The sequence below is a fragment of the Bombina bombina genome, chromosome 5 (assembly GCF_027579735.1).
Source record: "Bombina bombina isolate aBomBom1 chromosome 5, aBomBom1.pri, whole genome shotgun sequence".
NCBI lineage: Eukaryota > Metazoa > Chordata > Amphibia > Anura > Bombinatoridae > Bombina > Bombina bombina.
Window position 1 is genome coordinate 130842787 of NC_069503.1, and position 16118 is coordinate 130858904.

The following is a 16118-nucleotide window of genomic DNA, read 5'->3' on the forward strand; positions in this document are numbered from 1 at the left end:
CCTAAACTAGCTACAATATAATTAATAGTTACATTGTAAATAGTTTAGGGTTTATTTTTATTTTACAGGCAACTTTGTATTTATTTTTTTATTTTTTTATTAAAGGAAAGCACAAACAGCAACACGTTTAATTCAAACAGAATATTTAAATATCATTTCTTCAAGATGGTAAAGATATTTTAACACAGTCATGTCATCTCCATTAGAATGTTAATTTAATGGTCAGCGCTCATTGTCAGCAATGGCTTAGTCATTGCAGGTTTTATGTTCTCACAGGTCAGCAGTGATGTACGCGAACGCAGAGGGAACCATGAAAAGAGGAATGATGACAACAAGGTCATAAGGGAAGACATGAAGGGAGAAGAAAGGATATGAAGAAGGATGGGAGGGTAGGAATTAATAACAAGGGTGAGGAGGGAAAAAAAGGGCAGGGTTGGGTTGGGTGTGTTGGAGAAAAAAAGGAAATGATAGGAAATAGCAGAGATGGGAAGGGAAGAGAAAAGCAAGAGAGAGAAGCAGGGTTGATGATGAAGATAGGGCTAGGAGATGAGGAATGAGTTAAATATGGGAGAGAAATGAAAGGTAGCAAGGCATAGCCGGTAGAGGGTTGGGACAAGTGTGTGTTGCTAACAAGTTAAGAGATAAGACACTGGCTTTCTCTGTGCAGTTGAATTATTGATTCACACTGTCTCTGTTCATTAATACCTGGAAACATCTTTACATAACTATTTAGCTAATCCCATTTCAGATGGATATATAGTCTCATCCAATAAAAGGACACCAAGCAGCTCCTGATAAGCTCTCAAACACAGCTGTGGCAGCTTATGGCAAGATGACACTAGCAAGTCAATTGTCAGATCTGTGAAGCGGAGCTGTTCACCACGCATAGTGCTATGGATTTGGAAGGAGAAGTCCCTTTTGTGGTGGACAGAGCCAGGAGCGTAAATAAATGATGAGGTCACATGTTGGTACTGAGTCGTAACTGGCTGTTAGCTGGGGTAAATTCTCCTTGGCTTCCTTCTCTTGGAGGTGACTTAACATGGATCTGATTTCGCAGCACAGCAGCTCGCAGGATCATAGCTTTGGCTCGTCTCTGAAATTCTCGACCCATCTGTAAGGACTTCTCAAATGTTGTACTTCGCTGATCAACATCTCGTGCATACAAGATCTTACTATGTGAGTCAATGTGTGCATTGATTAACCCTTCCAGGATCAGTTGAGTTAGTTCATTTTCCAGTGCAGATACTGTTGTATTAAATGCATTTGCCCTTTTGTACATGTCAGCAGAGACATATGGGCTGAAATACTGAATAAGGGCTCGGTTCCTGATCTGAGTGTAAAGTGTCCGAACATGGGGTGCAAGATACATGTCAAGGAGAAGATTATCCTTCATCTCATCCAGCATATTCAGACAGGAAGCATATTTGGACTCATAAAACTTGAAGATAATGTCTCGAACCTGAGGCTCCAATTCTAAAAACAGTTTGAATGAGCTGCTAGAGATGACATTGCGTTGAAGTTCTTGGCGGTCAAATGTGGCGAGAGCACAAAGACCCCCATACACAGCAACATTACTGGAGGACAGGAGCTCAGGAAAATCACAGTGATCAAATGATGCCAGCAAGAAACATTTTGCCACCTGCTTATATTTTTGAGCAGCTAATTCCGACAAACCAGCTGCACACTTTAACTTGGTTGATACAGACTGTGTCTGGCTGTCCCGTTCTCCTCTTTGCTCAGCAATTTCAGGTGTTGACTCTGCTTTACTGACATAACTTAGGTCATGTGACTAGTTCTGAAGGTACACACTAACCCCCTGAAGATCACCGTACCTTGAGCCGTCTTCACCCAGCCGGGCACAAGTGGTCCTCCAGAGGGTCCGAAGTCTTCATCTGATCGGGGCAGAAGAGGTCCTCCAGATGGTAGAAATCTTCATCCAGGCGGCATCTTCTATCTTCATCCTTCTGGAGTAGAGCGGGTCCATCTTCAATTTAGCTGACGCGAGCATCCTCTTCAAACGAAGTACTAACGAAGAATGAAGGTTCCTTTAAATGACATCATCCAAGATGGTGTCCCTTGAATTCCGATTGGCTGATAGAATCCTATCAGCCAATCGGAATTAAGGTAGGAAAAATCCTATTGGCTGATGCTATCAGCCAATCGGATTGAAGTTCAATCTGATTGACTGATCCAATCAGCCAATAGGATTGACCTCACATTCTATTGGCTGCCAATAGAATGCGAGGTCAATCCTATTGACTGATTACATCAGCCAATAGGATTTTTTCCTACCTTAATTCCGATTGGCTGATAGGATTCTATCAGCCAATTGGAATTCAAGGGACACCATCTTGGATGACGTCATTTAAAGGAACCTTCATTCTTCGTTAGGACTTTGTTTGAAGAGGATGCTCCACGTTGGCTGGAAGGATGAAGATAGAAGATGCCGCCTAGATGAAGATTTCTACCGTCTGGAGGACCTCTTCTGCCCCGATCGGATGAAGACTTCGGACCCTCTGGAGGACCACTTGTGCCTGGCTGGGTGAAGATGGCTCAAGGTAGGGTGATCTTCAGGGGGTAGTGTTAGGTTTTTTAAGGGGGGATTGGGTGGGTTTTAGAGTAGGGGTGTGTGGGTGGTGGGTTGTAATGTTGGGGGGGTATTATATTTTTTTTTACAAGTAAAAGAGCTGATTACTTTGGGGCAATGCCCCGCAAAAGGCCCTTTTAAGGGCTATTTGTAATTTAGTATAGGGTAGGGATTTTTTTTTTATTTTGGGGGGCTTTTTTATTTTATTAGGGGGATTAGATTAGGTGTAATTAGTTTAAAATTCTTGTAATTCTTTTTTTATTTTCTGTAATTTAGTGTTTGTTTTTTTCGTAATTTAGTTTATTTAATTTAATTGTAATGAATTGTAGGTAGTTTAGGTAATTAGTTTAATGATAGTGTAGTTTTAGGTGTAATTGTAACTTAGGTTAGGATTTATTTTACAGGTAATTTTACAGGTAATTCTTGTAATTCTTTATTTTATTTTACAGGTAATTTTACAGGTAATTCTTGTAATTCTTTTTTTATTTTCTGTAATTTAGTGTTTGTTTTTTTCGTAATTTAGTTTATTTAATTTAATTGTAATTAATTGTAGGTAGTTTAGGTAATTAGTTTTAATGATAGTGTAGTGTTAGGTGTAATTGTAACTTAGGTTAGGATTTATTTTACAGGTAATTTTGTACTTATTTTAGCTAGGTAGTTATTAAATAGTTAATAACTATTTAATAACTATTCTACCTAGTTAAAATAAATACAAACCCTAAAGCAAAGTTGCCTGTAAAATAAATATAAACCCTAAGCTAGCTACAATGTAACTATTAGTTATATTGTAGCTAGCTTAGGGTTTATTTTATCGGTAAGTATTTAGTTTTAAATAGGATTAATTTATTTAATTATGTTAAATTAATTTTGTTTAATTTAAATTATATTTAAGTTAGGGGGGTTAGACTTAGGGTTAGACTTAGGTTTAGGGGTTAATAAATTTATTATAGTGGCGGCGACGTTGGGGTCGGAAGATTAGGGGTTATAAATGTAGATAGGTGTCGGTGACGTTGGGGGGCAGATTGGGGTTAATAAAATGTAACTAGTATTTGCGAGGTGGGAGTGCGGCGGTTTAGGGGTTAATACATTTATTAAAGTGGCGGCGATGTCCGGTCGGCAGATTAGGGGTTAATAATTGTGGGTAGGTGGTGGCGACGTTGGGGGCGGCAGATTAGGGTTAATAAATATAATGTAGGTGTCGGCGATGTTAGGGGCAGCAGATTAGGGGTTCATAGGTATATTGTAGGTGGCGGCGATGTCCGTTCGGCAGATTAGGGGTTAAAAATTTTTATTTTAGTGTTTGCAATGTGGGGGGGCCTCGGTTTAGGGGTTAATAGGTAGTTTATGTGTGTTAGTGTACTTTTTAGCACTTTAGTTAAGAGTTTTTATGTTCCGGCGTTAGCCCATAAAACTCTTAACTACTGACTTTCAAATGCGGTAGGAGTCTTGACAGGAGAGGGTCTACTGCTCACTTCTTCCAAGACTCGTAATACCGGCGTTAGGAAAATCCCATTAAAAAGATATAATACACAATTGACGTAAGGGGATTTGCGGTAGCCTCGAGTTGCGGAAGAAAAGTGAGCGGTACACCTGTACCTGCAGACTCGTAATACCAGCGGGCGTTAAAAAGCAGCATTGGGACCTCTCAACGCTGCTTTTTAAGGCTAACGCCAAACTCGTAATCTAGGCGCCTATGTCTACATATTTTTCAGCAGCAAATATTTTGTTAATTCTTAAAAAAGGGAAAAACCCAGAAGATACGGCCTCATATAGACCTATATCCGTATTAAATACAGATTATAAACTTTTATCCTCTATAATCGCTAAGAGGCTTGCTGTGCCACTTGATAAAATCATCCATTTGGATCAGGTGGGTTTCATGCTGTCTAGAAATTCTGCAAAACATATTCAGAGAGTGTCTACATTTATAGATTTTTGTTGGAATATGGAAAGAAATAATAAGGATGGAAATAGACTTTCCCAGGATATAGCACATCTTACTTTAGACGCCGAAAAGGCCTTCAATTCTATCTCATGGGATTATCTTTTTAAAGCTTTAAATACGTTTGGATTCAAGTATCAATTCATGTTTGTTCAGAAACTCTATAGTTATTCAACGTCTTTTCTCTTGATTAATAACTCTTTATCTCCTAAACTTATATTGAAAAGAGGAACTCGACAAGGCTGTCCTTTGTCGCCCCTCTTATTTAATATTGCTCTCGAGCCGTTAGCTATTAAATTGAGAGATAAGATGAAAGGTACTGTGATGGGTACTCAGACACTTAAAATTTTACTTTATGCTGATGATCTATTGATTTTTCTTAATGATACTAGGCAATCAATTCCTCTGATACTTAAATGTCTCGATGAGTTCAGTCTTTTTTCAGGATACAGGATCAATTTTCAGAAAAGTGATCTTCTCTGGATTTAAAAATCAGTAGCTAGCCTACAAGAATATCCTTTCAGAACAGTAGATACTATTAAATATTTGGGTATGTTGATTCATATAAATCCTAAAAATTGGTATAGCTTGAACTTTTACCCATTATTAGACAAATAAAATATGATCTAGAACTTTGGGCTTCTTTTCCATTATCCTTCACGGCCCGTGTTAATTTAATAAAAACAATTATTTTTCCACAACTTCTTTATCCTATTATATTTATATATATTTATACCTAATAAAGATTTAAATAAATTGTACTCTTGGATGTCTAGATTTATCTGGGGGGGGGGGGGGCAAAAAGCTGTGGATCTCTCTAAATAGGTTGATGTTAAAAAAGGAAATGGCAGGACTATCTTTACCTAATATTAACCTATATAATTGGACTGCCATGATAAAGGTGGCAAAAGATTGGATCACAGAATCCAGTATTTTGTCTTCTTTCAACCTGGAAAGCTATTACATTGATCAGTTTTCTTTAAAGGCAATCTTACACTGTCCGCCCAAATCATTACCGGCCAATATCTATTGTCTTATATGAATTAAAAATAGATGGCTAGATTACGAGTTTTGCGTTAGCCTTAAAAAGCAGCGTTGAGAGGTCCCAACGCTGCTTTTTTTCCTAACACTGGTATTATGAGTCTTGCAGGTACAGGTGTACCACTCACTTTTTTTCCGCGACTCGAACATACTGCAAATCCACTTACGTCAATTGCGTATCCTATCTTTTCAATGGGATTTGCCTAATGCCGGTATTACGAGTCTGCAAAAAAGTGAACGGTACACCTTCTCCTGTCAAGACTCCTACCGCATTTAAAAGTCAGTAGTTAAGCGTTTTATGAGCTAACGTGGTAACATAAAACTCTTAACTAACGTACTAAAAAGTACACTAACACCCATAAACTACCTATTGACCACTAAACCAAGCCCCCTCCCCACATCGCAAACACTTAAATAACATTTTTAACCCCTAATCTGCTGACCGGACATCGCCACCACTTTAATAAATATATTACCCCCCTAAACCGCTGCACTCCCGCCTCGCAAACCTTAGTTAGATTTTATTAACCCCTAATCTGCCATCCCTAACATCGCCGACACCTACAACGTTGCCGCAACTATATTAAATGTATTAACCCCTAAACCTAAGTCTAACCCTAACCCTAACACCCCCCTAACTTAAATATAATTTAAAATAATCTAAATAAAATAACTTTAATTAACTAAATTATTTATATTTAAAACTAAATACTTACCTATAAAATAAACCCTAAACTAGCTACAATATAATTAATAGTTACATTGTAAATAGTTTAGGGTTTATTTTTATTTTACAGGCAACTTTGTATTTATTTTTTTATTTTTTTATTAAAGGAAAGCACAAACAGCAACACGTTTAATTCAAACAGAATATTTAAATATCATTTCTTCAAGATGGTAAAGATATTTTAACACAGTCATGTCATCTCCATTAGAATGTTAATTTAATGGTCAGCGCTCATTGTCAGCAATGGCTTAGTCATTGCAGGTTTTATGTTCTCACAGGTCAGCAGTGATGTACGCGAACGCAGAGGGAACCATGAAAAGAGGAATGATGACAACAAGGTCATAAGGGAAGACATGAAGGGAGAAGAAAGGATATGAAGAAGGATGGGAGGGTAGGAATTAATAACAAGGGTGAGGAGGGAAAAAAAGGGCAGGGTTGGGTTGGGTGTGTTGGAGAAAAAAAGGAAATGATAGGAAATAGCAGAGATGGGAAGGGAAGAGAAAAGCAAGAGAGAGAAGCAGGGTTGATGATGAAGATAGGGCTAGGAGATGAGGAATGAGTTAAATATGGGAGAGAAATGAAAGGTAGCAAGGCATAGCCGGTAGAGGGTTGGGACAAGTGTGTGTTGCTAACAAGTTAAGAGATAAGACACTGGCTTTCTCTGTGCAGTTGAATTATTGATTCACACTGTCTCTGTTCATTAATACCTGGAAACATCTTTACATAACTATTTAGCTAATCCCATTTCAGATGGATATATAGTCTCATCCAATAAAAGGACACCAAGCAGCTCCTGATAAGCTCTCAAACACAGCTGTGGCAGCTTATGGCAAGATGACACTAGCAAGTCAATTGTCAGATCTGTGAAGCGGAGCTGTTCACCACGCATAGTGCTATGGATTTGGAAGGAGAAGTCCCTTTTGTGGTGGACAGAGCCAGGAGCGTAAATAAATGATGAGGTCACATGTTGGTACTGAGTCGTAACTGGCTGTTAGCTGGGGTAAATTCTCCTTGGCTTCCTTCTCTTGGAGGTGACTTAACATGGATCTGATTTCGCAGCACAGCAGCTCGCAGGATCATAGCTTTGGCTCGTCTCTGAAATTCTCGACCCATCTGTAAGGACTTCTCAAATGTTGTACTTCGCTGATCAACATCTCGTGCATACAAGATCTTACTATGTGAGTCAATGTGTGCATTGATTAACCCTTCCAGGATCAGTTGAGTTAGTTCATTTTCCAGTGCAGATACTGTTGTATTAAATGCATTTGCCCTTTTGTACATGTCAGCAGAGACATATGGGCTGAAATACTGAATAAGGGCTCGGTTCCTGATCTGAGTGTAAAGTGTCCGAACATGGGGTGCAAGATACATGTCAAGGAGAAGGTTATCCTTCATCTCATCCAGCATATTCAGACAGGAAGCATATTTGGACTCATAAAACTTGAAGATAATGTCTCGAACCTGAGGCTCCAATTCTAAAAAACAGTTTGAATGAGCTGCTAGAGATGACATTGCGTTGAAGTTCTTGGCGGTCAAATGTGGCGAGAGCACAAAGACCCCCATACACAGCAACATTACTGGAGGACAGGAGCTCAGGAAAATCACAGTGATCAAATGATGCCAGCAAGAAACATTTTGCCACCTGCTTATATTTTTGAGCAGCTAATTCCGACAAACCAGCTGCACACTTTAACTTGGTTGATACAGACTGTGTCTGGCTGTCCCGTTCTCCTCTTTGCTCAGCAATTTCAGGTGTTGACTCTGCTTTACTGACATAACTTAGGTCATGTGACTAGTTCTGAAGGTACACACTAACCCCCTGAAGATCACCGTACCTTGAGCCGTCTTCACCCAGCCGGGCACAAGTGGTCCTCCAGAGGGTCCGAAGTCTTCATCTGATCGGGGCAGAAGAGGTCCTCCAGATGGTAGAAATCTTCATCCAGGCGGCATCTTCTATCTTCATCCTTCTGGAGTAGAGCGGGTCCATCTTCAATTTAGCTGACGCGAGCATCCTCTTCAAACGAAGTACTAACGAAGAATGAAGGTTCCTTTAAATGACATCATCCAAGATGGTGTCCCTTGAATTCCGATTGGCTGATAGAATCCTATCAGCCAATCGGAATTAAGGTAGGAAAAATCCTATTGGCTGATGCTATCAGCCAATCGGATTGAAGTTCAATCTGATTGACTGATCCAATCAGCCAATAGGATTGACCTCACATTCTATTGGCTGCCAATAGAATGCGAGGTCAATCCTATTGACTGATTACATCAGCCAATAGGATTTTTTTCCTACCTTAATTCCGATTGGCTGATAGGATTCTATCAGCCAATTGGAATTCAAGGGACACCATCTTGGATGACGTCATTTAAAGGAACCTTCATTCTTCGTTAGGACTTTGTTTGAAGAGGATGCTCCACGTTGGCTGGAAGGATGAAGATAGAAGATGCCGCCTAGATGAAGATTTCTACCGTCTGGAGGACCTCTTCTGCCCCGATCGGATGAAGACTTCGGACCCTCTGGAGGACCACTTGTGCCTGGCTGGGTGAAGATGGCTCAAGGTAGGGTGATCTTCAGGGGGGTAGTGTTAGGTTTTTTAAGGGGGGCTTGGGTGGGTTTTCGAGTAGGGGTGTGTGGGTGGTGGGTTGTAATGTTGGGGGGGTATTATATTTTTTTTTACAAGTAAAAGAGCTGATTACTTTGGGGCAATGCCCCGCAAAAGGCCCTTTTAAGGGCTATTTGTAATTTAGTATAGGGTAGGGATTTTTTTTTTTATTTTGGGGGGCTTTTTTATTTTATTAGGGGGATTAGATTAGGTGTAATTAGTTTAAAATTCTTGTAATTCTTTTTTTATTTTCTGTAATTTAGTGTTTGTTTTTTTCGTAATTTAGTTTATTTAATTTAATTGTAATGAATTGTAGGTAGTTTAGGTAATTAGTTTAATGATAGTGTAGTTTTAGGTGTAATTGTAACTTAGGTTAGGATTTATTTTACAGGTAATTTTACAGGTAATTCTTGTAATTCTTTATTTTATTTTACAGGTAATTTTACAGGTAATTCTTGTAATTCTTTTTTTATTTTCTGTAATTTAGTGTTTGTTTTTTTCGTAATTTAGTTTATTTAATTTAATTGTAATTAATTGTAGGTAGTTTAGGTAATTAGTTTAATGATAGTGTAGTGTTAGGTGTAATTGTAACTTAGGTTAGGATTTATTTTACAGGTAATTTTGTACTTATTTTAGCTAGGTAGTTATTAAATAGTTAATAACTATTTAATAACTATTCTACCTAGTTAAAATAAATACAAACCCTAAAGCAAAGTTGCCTGTAAAATAAATATAAACCCTAAGCTAGCTACAATGTAACTATAGTTATATTGTAGCTAGCTTAGGGTTTATTTTATCGGTAAGTATTTAGTTTTAAATAGGATTAATTTATTTAATTATGTTAATTAATTTTGTTTAATTTAAATTATATTTAAGTTAGGGGGGTTAAACTTAGGGTTAGACTTAGGTTTAGGGGTTAATAAATTTATTATAGTGGCGGCGACGTTGGGGTCGGAAGATTAGGGGTTAATAAATGTAGATAGGTGTCGGTGACGTTGGGGGGCAGATTAGGGGTTAATAAAATGTAACTAGTATTTGCGAGGTGGGAGTGCGGCGGTTTAGGGGTTAATACATTTATTAAAGTGGCGGCGATGTCCGGTCGGCAGATTAGGGGTTAATAATTGTGGGTAGGTGGTGGCGACGTTGGGGGCGGCAGATTAGGGTTAATAAATATAATGTAGGTGTCGGCGATGTTAGGGGCAGCAGATTAGGGGTTCATAGGTATATTGTAGGTGGCGGCGATGTCCGTTCGGCAGATTAGGGGTTAAAAATTTTTATTTTAGTGTTTGCAATGTGGGGGGGCCTCGGTTTAGGGGTTAATAGGTAGTTTATGTGTGTTAGTGTACTTTTTAGCACTTTAGTTAAGAGTTTTATGTTCCGGCGTTAGCCCATAAAACTCTTAACTACTGACTTTCAAATGCGGTAGGAGTCTTGACAGGAGAGGGTCTACTGCTCACTTCTTCCAAGACTCGTAATACCGGCGTTAGGAAAATCCCATTAAAAAGATATAATACACAATTGACGTAAGGGGATTTGCGGTAGCCTCGAGTTGCGGAAGAAAAGTGAGCGGTACACCTGTACCTGCCAGACTCGTAATACCAGCGGGCGTTAAAAAGCAGCATTGGGACCTCTCAACGCTGCTTTTTAAGGCTAACGCCAAACTCGTAATCTAGGCGCCTATGTCTACATATTTTTCAGCAGCAAATATTTTGTTAATTCTTAAAAAAGGGAAAAACCCAGAAGATACGGCCTCATATAGACCTATATCCGTATTAAATACAGATTATAAACTTTTATCCTCTATAATCGCTAAGAGGCTTGCTGTGCCACTTGATAAAATCATCCATTTGGATCAGGTGGGTTTCATGCTGTCTAGAAATTCTGCAAAACATATTCGGAGAGTGTCTACATTTATAGATTTTTGTTGGAATATGGAAAGAAATAATAAGGATGGAAATAGACTTTCCCAGGATATAGCACATCTTACTTTAGACGCCGAAAAGGCCTTCAATTCTATCTCATGGGATTATCTTTTTAAAGCTTTAAATACGTTTGGATTCAAGTATCAATTCATGTTTGTTCAGAAAACTCTATAGTTATTCAACGTCTTTTCTCTTGATTAATAACTCTTTATCTCCTAAACTTATATTGAAAGAGGAACTCGACAAGGCTGTCCTTTGTCGCCCCTCTTATTTAATATTGCTCTCGAGCCGTTAGCTATTAAATTGAGAGATAAGATGAAAGGTACTGTGATGGGTACTCAGACACTTAAAATTTTACTTTATGCTGATGATCTATGATTTTTCTTAATGATACTAGGCAATCAATTCCTCTGATACTTAAATGTCTCGATGAGTTCAGTCTTTTTTCAGGATACAGGATCAATTTCAGAAAAGTGATCTTCTCTGGATTTAAAAATCAGTAGCTAGCCTACAAGAATATCCTTTCAGAACAGTAGATACTATTAAATATTTGGGTATGTTGATTCATATAAATCCTAAAAATTGGTATAGCTTGAACTTTTACCCATTATTAGACAAAATAAAATATGATCTAGAACTTTGGGCTTCTTTTCCATTATCCTTCACGGCCCGTGTTAATTTAATAAAAACAATTATTTTTCCACAACTTCTTTATCCTATTATATTTATATATATTTATACCTAATAAAGATTTAAATAAATTGTACTCTTGGATGTCTAGATTTATCTGGGGGGGGGGGGGCAAAAAGCTGTGGATCTCTCTAAATAGGTTGATGTTAAAAAAGGAAATGGCAGGGACTATCTTTACCTAATATTAACCTATATAATTGGACTGCCATGATAAAGGTGGCAATAGATTGGATCACAGAATCCAGTATTTTGTCTTCTTTCAACCTGGAAAGCTATTACATTGATCAGTTTTCTTTAAAGGCAATCTTACACTGTCCGCCCAAATCATTACCGGCCAATATCTATTGTCTTATATGAATTAAAATAGATGGCTAGATTACGAGTTTTGCGTTAGCCTTAAAAAGCAGCGTTGAGAGGTCCCAACGCTGCTTTTTTTCCTAACACTGGTATTATGAGTCTTGCAGGTACAGGTGTACCACTCACTTTTTTTCCGCGACTCGAACATACTGCAAATCCACTTACGTCAATTGCGTATCCTATCTTTTCAATGGGATTTGCCTAATGCCGGTATTACGAGTCTGCAAAAAAGTGAACGGTACACCTTCTCCTGTCAAGACTCCTACCGCATTTAAAAGTCAGTAGTTAAGCGTTTTATGAGCTAACGTGGTAACATAAAACTCTTAACTAACGTACTAAAAAGTACACTAACACCCATAAACTACCTATTGACCACTAAACCAAGCCCCCTCCCCACATCGCAAACACTTAAATAACATTTTTAACCCCTAATCTGCTGACCGGACATCGCCACCACTTTAATAAATATATTACCCCCTAAACCGCTGCACTCCCGCCTCGCAAACCTTAGTTAGATTTTATTAACCCCTAATCTGCCATCCCTAACATCGCCGACACCTACAACGTTGCCGCAACTATATTAAATGTATTAACCCCTAAACCTAAGTCTAACCCTAACCCTAACACCCCCCCTAACTTAAATATAATTTAAAATAATCTAAATAAAATAACTTTAATTAACTAAATTATTTATATTTAAAACTAAATACTTACCTATAAAATAAACCCTAAACTAGCTACAATATAATTAATAGTTACATTGTAAATAGTTTAGGGTTTATTTTTATTTTACAGGCAACTTTGTATTTTTTTTTTTATTTTTTTATTAAAGGAAAGCACAAACAGCAACACGTTTAATTCATGAAGGGAGAAGAAAGGATATGAAGAAGGATGGGAGGGTAGGAATTAATAACAAGGGTGAGGAGGGAAAAAAAGGGCAGGGTTGGGTTGGGTGTGTTGGAGAAAAAAAGGAAATGATAGGAAATAGCAGAGATGGGAAGGGAAGAGAAAAGCAAGAGAGAGAAGCAGGGTTGATGATGAAGATAGGGCTAGGAGATGAGGAATGAGTTAAATATGGGAGAGAAATGAAAGGTAGCAAGGCATAGCCGGTAGAGGGTTGGGACAAGTGTGTGTTGCTAACAAGTTAAGAGATAAGACACTGGCTTTCTCTGTGCAGTTGAATTATTGATTCACACTGTCTCTGTTCATTAATACCTGGAAACATCTTTACATAACTATTTAGCTAATCCCATTTCAGATGGATATATAGTCTCATCCAATAAAAGGACACCAAGCAGCTCCTGATAAGCTCTCAAACACAGCTGTGGCAGCTTATGGCAAGATGACACTAGCAAGTCAATTGTCAGATCTGTGAAGCGGAGCTGTTCACCACGCATAGTGCTATGGATTTGGAAGGAGAAGTCCCTTTTGTGGTGGACAGAGCCAGGAGCGTAAATAAATGATGAGGTCACATGTTGGTACTGAGTCATAACTGGCTGTTAGCTGGGGTAAATTCTCCTTGGCTTCCTTCTCTTGGAGGTGACTTAACATGGATCTGATTTCGCAGCACAGCAGCTCGCAGGATCATAGCTTTGGCTCGTCTCTGAAATTCTCGACCCATCTGTAAGGACTTCTCAAATGTTGTACTTCGCTGATCAACATCTCGTGCATACAAGATCTTACTATGTGAGTCAATGTGTGCATTGATTAACCCTTCCAGGATCAGTTGAGTTAGTTCATTTTCCAGTGCAGATACTGTTGTATTAAATGCATTTGCCCTTTTGTACATGTCAGCAGAGACATATGGACTGAAATACTGAATAAGGGCTCGGTTCCTGATCTGAGTGTAAAGTGTCCGAACATGGGGTGCAAGATACATGTCAAGGAGAAGATTATCCTTCATCTCATCCAGCATATTCAGACAGGAAGCATATTTGGACTCATAAAACTTGAAGATAATGTCTCGAACCTGAGGCTCCAATTCTAAAAACAGTTTGAATGAGCTGCTAGAGATGACATTGCGTTGAAGTTCTTGGCGGTCAAATGTGGCGAGAGCACAAAGACCCCCATACACAGCAACATTACTGGAGGACAGGAGCTCAGGAAAATCACAGTGATCAAATGATGCCAGCAAGAAACATTTTGCCACCTGCTTATATTTTTGAGCAGCTAATTCCGACAAACCAGCTGCACACTTTAACTTGGTTGATACAGACTGTGTCTGGCTGTCCCGTTCTCCTCTTTGCTCAGCAATTTCAGGTGTTGACTCTGCTTTACTGACATAACTTAGGTCATGTGACTAGTTCTGAAGGTACACACTAACCTTTATGACATTCAAGCACATATTTATTACATGTTTAGCACTGGTACAGTAATCTCGGGCCCGTGAGTAGCACTTCAGAGCGTTGCTTAGGTCCCTGCAGTCCAAATAATGATCACCCAAATCATCATGACCCCTCCTTATGCTTTCCTTAATGGAATTCCCTTTATAATTCTTCAGGTCTGTGTCAAGTTTTTCAAGTTTCAGAAGTGCCTTCTTGCGTGTTGCCTCTACCCAGGCAGTATCTAGTGGGGGTGGGTCCATTGAACCTTCAGGTACAACATCTGGGGCATTTTGCAGATCCCTTGAGGCTTCTGTTAGTTTGCGATGGATCTCCTCATATACATCTACATTGAATGTTCTCTGCACAAAGGACAATGCCATCTTCAGGGCATCAACCCTCAGCTGTGGGCATCGGTCAGCAATGAACTGTAGTCTCTCAATGCGCAGGAGGCCACTGTAGCTGGAGGCATATTGCTCAAGATCCAGTGTTGGATTCTCCACCACATAATTGACATCAGGAACATTCTGCTGGTCATCCTGAGGGTCAGCATCAATCTGCATAGGTTCCACAGCACCCTGCAGGTTGAACACTTGCACCGGCAAAGGCATCCTCCTTTATATTTATTTTAACTAGGTACAATAGTTATTAAATAGTTATTAACTATTTAATAGCTACCTAGCTAAAATAAATACAAATTTACCTGTAAAATAAAAATAAACCTAAGTTACAATTACACCTAACACTACACTATAATTAAATTATTTCCCTAAACTAACTACAATTAAATACAATAATCTAAATTACAAAAAAAACCACTAAATTACAGAAAATAATAAAATAATTAAAAAAATTTTAAACTAATTACACCTAATCTAATCCCCCTAATAAAATAAAAAAAGCCCCCCAAAATAATAAAAATCGGAATTAAGGTAGAAAAAAGATCCAATCAGCCAATAGGATTGAGCTTGCATTCTATTGGTTGATTGGAACAGCCAATAGAATTGCAAGCTCAATCCTATTGGCTGATTGGATCAGCCAATAGGATTTGTTCTGCCTTATTCCGATTGGCTGATAGAATGCTATCAGCCAATCAGAATTGAAGGGACACCATCTTGGATGACGTCACTTAAAGGTACCGTCATTTAGTGTTAGTCGTCGGAAAGAAGAGGATGCTCCACGTCGAATGTCTTAAAGATGGACCCGCTCCGCTCCGGATGGATGAAGATAGAAGATGCCGTCTGGATGAAGACTTCTGGCCGTCTGGAGGACCTCTTCTGCCCGGATAGGATGAAGACTTCTGGCCTTCTGGAGGACCACTTCTGCCCGGTTGGGTGAAGACGTCTCAAGGTAGGGTGATCTTCAAGGGGTTAGTGTTAGGTTTTTTTAAGGGGGTATTGGGTGGGTTTTAGAGTAGGGTTGGGTGTGTGGGTGGTGGGTTTTAATGTTGGGGGGGGTATTGTATTTTTTTTTTACAGGTAAAAGAGCTGATTACTTTTGGGCAATGCCCCGCAAAAAGCCCTTTTAAGGGCTATTTGTAATTTAGTATAGGGTAGGGATTTTTATTATTTTGGGGGACTTTTTTATTTTATTAGGGGGATTAGATTAGGTGTAATTAGTTTAAAAAAATTGTAATTATTTTATTATTTTCTGTAATTTAGTGTTTGTTTGTTTTCGTAATTTAGATAATTGTATTTAATTGTAGTTAGTTTAGGGAATTAATTTAATTATAGTGTAGTGTTAGGTGTAATTGTAACTTAGGTTTATTTTTATTTTACAGGTAAATTTGTATTTATTTTAGCTAGGTAGCTATTAAATAGCTAATAACTATTTAATAACTATTGTACCTAGTTAAAATAAATACAAAGTTGCCTGTAAAATTAAAATAAACCCTAAGCTAGCTACAATGTAACTATTAGTTTTAT

At 38.4% G+C, this 16118-nt stretch overlaps 3 pseudogenes; all 3 read right to left on the reverse strand.

Annotated features, from left to right (window-relative positions):
* Positions 1 to 680: 680 nt before the first annotated feature.
* LOC128661389 (COP9 signalosome complex subunit 1-like) lies at positions 681 to 7186 on the reverse strand (annotated as a pseudogene).
* Positions 6953 to 11843, reverse strand: LOC128661390 (COP9 signalosome complex subunit 1-like; annotated as a pseudogene).
* Positions 11844 to 13340: 1497 nt separating this feature from the next.
* On the reverse strand, positions 13341 to 14804 carry LOC128659250 (COP9 signalosome complex subunit 1-like; annotated as a pseudogene).
* Positions 14805 to 16118: the final 1314 nt, after the last annotated feature.